Here is a 7763-nt window from a genome sequence, read left to right as displayed (position 1 = left end):
GGCAACTGCACCTCAATGTGGCACGTTTACATGGACCAGCTGCCCACTAGGGCAGGTCTCAGGCCTCAGTGGACCTGCCCTTGGCTGTGCAGGCTGGGAACCACTCTGACCTTCTGACCTCACCTGTCCTCCACCTGGCTCAGCCTCAGGACCTCAGTCTTTTGCTTCCTGTGAGCCCTGGGCTCTTTGCTGTCTGTAGTCTCAGAGCACTGACTTATCTTAGCCCCACGGTCTTAGAAGCAAAGATTTTGAATAAAATGCTGCTTTAAAAGCAAAACAAAATAAAAACACTACCTCTAAGGTATAACAAACTTCTTTTTCTGGGGCTTGTTTTCTGCTTCTCCTTGACTCTCAAACCACTATCCCTCATGCCTGGCTCTGACACAAGATTGGGGTCCTTACTAATCTTGGTAAGAGGTGGGGTCCTTACCTAACAAGCAAAAACTCTGCTTGTACCCCAAACACCCCTATCTCAACTGAAGAACCTGTTTCTGCACTCCTGAGTCCTCTCTGTCCTGCCCCATAGTAGGGGATTTTACTATCAGTAGCAGCAGTAGTAGTAGTAGAATTGGTAGTTCTGCTTTCCTTTGTAGCAGAAAAGGTTTTTGTTTTTGTTTTTTTTTGAAGATGTTGGGGGTAGGAGTTTACTAATTTATTTATTTATTTTTGCTGTGTTGGGTCTTCGTTTCTGTGCGAGGGCTTTCTCTAGTTGTGGCAAGCGGGGGCCACTCTTCATCACAGTGCGCGGGCCTCTCACTATCGCGGCCTCTCTTGCTGCGGACCACAGGCTCCAGACACGCAGGCTCAGTAGTTGTGGCTCACGGGCCTAGTTGCTCCGCGGCATGTGGGATCCTCCCAGACCAGGGCTCGAACCCATGTCCCCTGCATTAGCAGGCAGATTCTCAACCACTGCGCCACCAGGGAAGCCCCGCAGAAAAGTTTTGAGCAACCGGTACATGGAGTTCCCATCTCTGTGGCACCCGACTCTCCCGCTCCCACCTCTTTCCCACCCCAGGTCACCTCAGACTCCAGTTCTATCTTAGGGACGCCAGAGGTCCTGCCCTGAGGTGAAACCTCCCTCTGCATGACCCAGATGTCCTTCTCTCTTGCCAAACCATTTCCTTATTCACGCACCAACCAACCCTATGAGTCTTGAATGTTACTAGAACTTGTATTGACCTTGACATACTATTTTCACGTACATTTGGCCATCCGACCCTCACCACAAACTTGAATATTGGTTGTGTTTGCATCACTTCATTTTACAAATGAAAAAACTGGGACTTCAAGTTCAAGAGACCCATCACTCTATGCTATTCATCCAGTAAATGGCAGAGCTGGCCCATCTTTTGGCTCTTGCTCCTGTCTACTGCCCACTGCACCTCTTTGCCTTATCCTCTGTGTATAGTAAAGCTAAAATTAGGGAAAGGGAAGAGAGGAATTCTTCACCATCTCCCTCCAACAGGGGCTGCCAGCCTGGAATTACACAGAATCTTCCCTACCTTGAAGTTGAATGAGTTTAAACATTGATCTTACCCTTATAAGTAGCAGCACAGATGAAAACCTACCTGCTATAGTTTGAGATGCCTGGGGAAGGCCCTCCCCTCACCCTGAAACCTGACAAGGTGGCTGAAATCGGAACTCCACTATTAGAGTCCACTCTTTTTGAATCTCAAAGTCATGGGGTAGCAGAACTTTGGGGTCAGACACATTAGGATTCCAAACCCATTTCCACTCCTTAGTTGTGTGGTCTTGGGCAAGTCTATCCTTTCTGCAGTTCTCATCTGCATAGTGGACAGGACCCACTACATAATTTGTGAAGCCCAATGCAAATGAAAATTCAGGGCCTCCTCAGATGGCGACAGCAAGAGCATTAAACCAAAGGTGGGGCCCTTCTAAGCATGGGAGTTTCCATCCATGAAGCCAGCCCTGAGAGTGGAGGATTGTTTTTTGGGAAGAGCGTTAGGAGAATTTAGTTCTTAATGAAATGTTCCATTCCCTTCCGATCAGTCTATGGTTGTCCAGCTATGGATGGAGCCCATCTGGCGGGCTCTCTGCAAATGCAGTTTCCCAGCGCTTTCCTAGCCTATTCTGATCCCGGGGTAGGGCCCAGACATGTGTGTTTTAACAAGAATCTCCAGAGATTCTAATGAAAATGTCAATCTCTCTCTGAAGAACTTAGACAGTTAGTGCTTTAACTAGCAGTTAACTCCCTGAAAATGTTGGTTTTATAAACCCCAGTATATAGCTGACCCAGTGACCCTGGTGCCCTATGTGTGCCCTGGAGGAAAGAGCCACTGGTCTGTGAACTGAAAGAGCCAGCCACCAGGAGATTTAACATTTGGGATCCCTGGTGTGCTATGGCGTGAAGCATCATCAGCTGAACAAAACTCCCTGTGAGGAACAGCAACCCAAACAGTGGCTGGCCTTGAGACAGCCTTTGCCTGCCTCATTCCTCGCTGCCTTTCCACCTGAGATCCTCAAGCACTCCTCCGGCGTCCTGAATTCTGCCCCCAGGAGCCACGTGGGTGCTGCAGAAGTACCTGCTCTCCCCTCAGTACCCTCATTGTGCCCCACAGGTAGACCCCAGTTTACATCTAGGCCCCTCTCAATTCCCAAAGGAAAATGGGGCTTCTTCCCTAACATGGGATATGAAAGCACCTTGGAGTTTAGACATCCTGATAGCCTCCTTGAGGTGAGCAATTTGTATCCCTCACTTCATTTAAGCCTTACCACAACCCTCTGAGGGAGGTCTGTAACCCCATTTTACAGATGAGGAAGCTGAGGACAATTTGTGACCTTCCTTCATAGGAAGTGGTGGACATGGGATTTAAACACAACCACCCTGCAAGACAGATAACACATATATTAGCAATTCTTATTTTAGAGCTAAGGAAACCAAGGCCCAAATGGGTTAGGCAGTTCTCCAAACATAAATGCTACAAGCAGAAGAGCTGAGAATTGAACCCAGATGACCTGACCTCAGGCCCCAGGCTCTTCCCAGCTCACTCTCTCTGTGCTTTTCCAAATTTTCTTCCTTCCATCCTTGTCTTAGTCTGTTTGGACTGTTAGAATACCATAGACTGAGTGGCTTATAAACAACAGAAAGTTACTTCTCATAGTTCTGGAGGCTGGGAAGTCCAAGATCAAGGTGCCAACAGATATAGTGTCTAGTGAAGGCCTGCTTTCTGGTTCATAGAGCCTTTCCCTGTGTCCTCACACGGCAGAAAGGGCAAGGGCAATCTCTAGGGTCTCTTTTAAAAGGGCACTAATCCTATTTGTGAGGGCTGCACCCTCATGCCCTAGTCACTTCTCAAAGGCCTCACCTCCAAACCATCACACTGGTGATTAGGTTTCAAAGTATGAATTTTGGGAGGGGGACACATTGAGTTTATAGCAGTCCTCTTCGTCAGAAACCTAAGAGGCCCTGCTGCTTACTTAAGAAGGAGACACTGAATTCAGCTGGAAGGAGGGAGCCTCAGCCTAGTGAGGGTCATGGCATCCTGACCTTGGCAGCCCACACACAAAGGTTGCATCAGCCTCTGTTGGAGAAGCACCTCTGGCAAGAAATGGGACCTAAGGAGGTTGATCCCAGGTGTGGTGGGTGTCTGGCTTCCAGGGCCATACCTGTCAGCTCTATTTGGGGAGCAAGGTCAGATGTGGATCCAGCTTCACAATCTAGGAAGCTGAAAGGATCCCTTCTTTCCCAAGATGCCATAACCAGCCTCCTGTTCCTCCAACCACACTCACTGCCACACAGGCTGTCCCACAAGTCCTTCCTTGTTGACTCCCATACCCCCAGCCTCCACACCTGCTGCCATGGGTAGGAAATTGGAGGGCAGTCCCCCTCGAGTGACCCAGAAGCAAAGAGCTGCAGGGGAAGTAATGGACCCAGATGGTGGCAGACATTGCAGGAAAACAGCCTGCTGTTGGAGCCCCAGGGCATGCTTCCACCCTAGATTGCCACTGGCAGCATTCTGCGGTACTCAGGCCTGTCAAAAATTTAGATGATGTAGATGGGAAAAAAAAAATCCGTCATAATGGGCACTTAGAAACATCATAATCATCGTCCTCATCGTCATTATTGGTAACTTTATTTTTACCACATTTTTTTTGTGCCAGGCATTACTCTTTGCATAGTAATCTATTCACTGAGCATTTAGCATGTCTAATATCTTTACTTGTCTTGTCCCAGCGACCCTAAGGGGCTCACTCATTTTATAGATGAGAAAGTTCAAGCTTGGAAATCTAAAGTCATTTGCTCAGGGTCACACAGTAAGTGGTGGACCTCAAACTCAAATCCAAGTACTCCTGGCCCTGAAGCTGGTATTCATGACCTCTCTATTATGTAAATATCTTCCAGAGTCACTTCTAGAACTAGACAAAACAGATGAAACATGGCTTAAGCATACTGAAACTCTTAGAAGTAGTATAGCTTCCAAAAGAGGTAGCAGCGATTCAGTATAGGGGTCACCAAAAGAGGGATGTAGAGGTAATAAGGGAAACAACAAGGTGGATGCAACTGTCAAAAGGGTGGCCCTAGAATCAGTAACCTTGGCAACTACCCCTCACACCTCGAAGGCCAAATCCATCCAATTATTCCCCAATCTACACAAAGGTAGAATTAGACAAAAACTGAAAATGTGTCTTCAATGGGGATTTGGGAGGCCATGGGTGGCTACTTAATGAACATGGATGACAGTTCTTTCCCCAAACTGTAGCTTGTCAAACCTTCAAGCAGGTCCATCAAGGGACTAACTATGGGAGGGAAGCCCTATATAATTGGCTGGTTGAAAACATGGTGACCCTGGGAATGAAAAACATAAGTGGTTGGGTAGTTGAGACCTGCCCCGTATGCACAACAGATAACCCCAACACCAGACCCCCCAGAGGTCCCCAGATAAGGCCCATTCAGACCAGGGGACATATCCTGGAGAAAATTTGGCAGACTGATTTCACCATCTTGACAAGAGTACCAAGTAATTTTAGGTATCTCTTGGTGCTAGTAGACACATTTTCTGGGTAGATAGAAGCATTCTCCACTAGAACTAGAAGGGCAGCTGAAGTGGTTAAGGCACTACTAAAAGAAATAATCCCCAGGTTTGGGCTCCCAGGATCCTTACAGAATGATAACGGTCCAGCATTTGCATCTCAAGTGACAGAGGGAATAACGAGTGCCCTGGGCATAAAACAGACCTTGCACTCAGCCTGGAGACCCCAAGGGGGGAAAGTAGAGAGATCCAATCAGACCTTGAAACAGCCTTAGCTAAACTATATCAGTCAACTCCAGTTGCCCTGCTCCGCCTGCAGTTAGCCCCAAGGGATAAGTTCAAGTTAAGTGCATTTGAACGCTTGTATGGTAGACCCATTCCCCAAGCCCCAGAGGAGGGACACTTTAACCTCCTTGAAATGGAACAACTCAAGTGTGTCCCCCAGGTAGGAGAAACCATGGAAGCTCTCAGGAAATATGGTAACCACATGCTGCCCCCACCCAGCGACTGGCTCTCCACCCACTGCCAGCCAAGAAACTGGTACGCCTAAAAACCTGGAGAACCGGCAACTCACAAGATCAGCTCCCTCCTAAGCGGAACACACTCTGCCTGGTGATCCTAACCACTCAGTCTGCCCTGAAGTTGCAGGGCATCACTCCGTGGGCACATCACACTCCAGTGAAAGACCCCCAGCCCAAACCTCTGGAGAGAAAACCTCGGGCAACAGACCCCCCTGACTACTCTTGTGAACCTCTCCCTAGATTAGCAGGGAGGGCTCTGTGCTCTGTCCAATACATTGTGCTGTTTTTATGTCACTGCAAGTGGCCCCACTGCAGAAGTGCAGACAGGCTACTGGAAAAAGCAACTTGACTAACAGGAGGCCTTCAGCCTCATTGGGCCGAACAAATGCGGAGCGGGGTAAAACAGGCCTCCCCAGTATCACTTGGTTTCTCCTTTCCTGGGCCCTTTCACAACCATTGTTCTCTTGCTGATATGTGGGCCACATATCTTAAATTGTCTGACGTCCTTTGTCTCCAAAAGGTTAGAATCTATAAAACGTCAAATGCTGGTCACTTAGAGCTACAAACAGTTAGGGCTGAGGCCTGGGGACAGCAAACAGACCTCAAGGCAGCAGTGAAGAAGTTCTGCTACGCTCCCTGGGGTTATGACAGTGATACCCAAACTCAGCAGGCCATCAGCATCCCTCAAAAATGAGAAGCAAACACCAGTCAGAATGGCCATCATCAAAAAATCTACAAACAATAAATGCTGGAGAGGGTGTGGAGAAAAGGGAACCCTCTTGCACTGTTGGTGGGAATGTAAATTGATACAGCCACTATGGAGAACAGTATGGAGGTTCCTTACAAAACTAAAAATAGAACTACTATACGACCCAGCAATCCCACTACTGGGCCTATACCCTGAGAAAATCATAATTCAAAAAGAGTCATGTACCACAATGTTCACTGCAGCACTATTTACAATAGCCAGGACATGGAAGCAACCTAAGTGTCCATCGACAGATGAATGCATAAAGAAGATGTGGCATATATATACAATGGAATATTACTCAGCCATGAAAAGAAACGAAATTGAGTTATTTGTAGTGAGGTGGATGGACCTAGAGTCTGTCATACAGAGTGAAATAAGTCAGAAAGAGAAAAACAAATACTGTATGCTAACACATATATATGGAATCTAAAAAAAAAAAAAAGGTCATGAAGAACCTAGGGTCAGGACAGGAATAAAGACGCAGACCTACTAGAGAATGGACTTGAGAACACGGGGAGGGGGAAGGGTAAGCTGGGACAAAGTAAGAGAGTGGCATGGACATATATACACTACCAAATGTAAAATAGCTAGTGGGAAGCAGCCGCATAGCACAGGGAGATCAGCTTGGTGCTTTGTGACCACCTAGAGGGGTGGGATAGGGAGGGTGGGAGGGAGAGAGGCGGAAGAGGGAGGGGATATATGTATATGTATAGCTGATTCATTTTGTTATACAGCAGCAACTAACACACCATTGTAAAGCAATTATACCCCAATAAAGATGTTAGAAAAAAAAATGAGAAGCAAGAAGAAAGACAGAGGAGGGATTTGTCACCAGCAAAACCCCCTGGGGTCCCCAGGGAAAAATAAGACGGAATCCAGGTATAAGGTCTAACCTCTTCCTTTGTGCTTAGTCTAGTTTCGCTTGCCTGTAGGGGGCCGTGTGCAGAGGCGTCCCATTGGGTTAGATTTCCCAGTGCCAAATTGCCGCGCTGACACACTGCAGCTCAGCCGGCCATGTGCAGAAGCGCTGCACAGGCACCTCAACCCAAGATGGCAGCAGCAGTAGGCTGCATGCAGAGAGGCTGTGCCCGCACTTAACTCTGGCCCCTCCCCCCCAGCCCAGACCCCTATAAAGCAGCCCCGTCCACCGCCTGTCAGGGAAAACGTGTGCTATAGGGTGTGAGCTCGCACCTTTCCGTTCTCTGATCCAAGAATGAAGCTTTCCTTTGCTTCTGAACCAAACTCCGCTTCATTCTGTTGGTGCAAGCAATACCGGGCAGGAGGACCCTTATTGGGGCCCAACTCAAAAGGGTAGTAACAGGAACTAAAGAAGACACGATATCTTCCTTCAGAGAGTGTGAGGTCTGACACTTCATAGCTATTGGCTAGCATGAAGCAAGAGCCTGGAACAGCCAGGGGACCACCAGGTGAAATCTAAGGATAGACTCCATGCTGTGGGATGCAGAAGGAGAGAAATGGAGCCCTGGTTCCCTCCATTGC

This window comes from Lagenorhynchus albirostris, chromosome 4 (genome assembly GCF_949774975.1).
Source record: "Lagenorhynchus albirostris chromosome 4, mLagAlb1.1, whole genome shotgun sequence".
In the NCBI taxonomy this organism is placed as follows: Eukaryota; Metazoa; Chordata; class Mammalia; order Artiodactyla; family Delphinidae; genus Lagenorhynchus; species Lagenorhynchus albirostris.
This window is presented reverse-complemented; position numbering follows the sequence as displayed.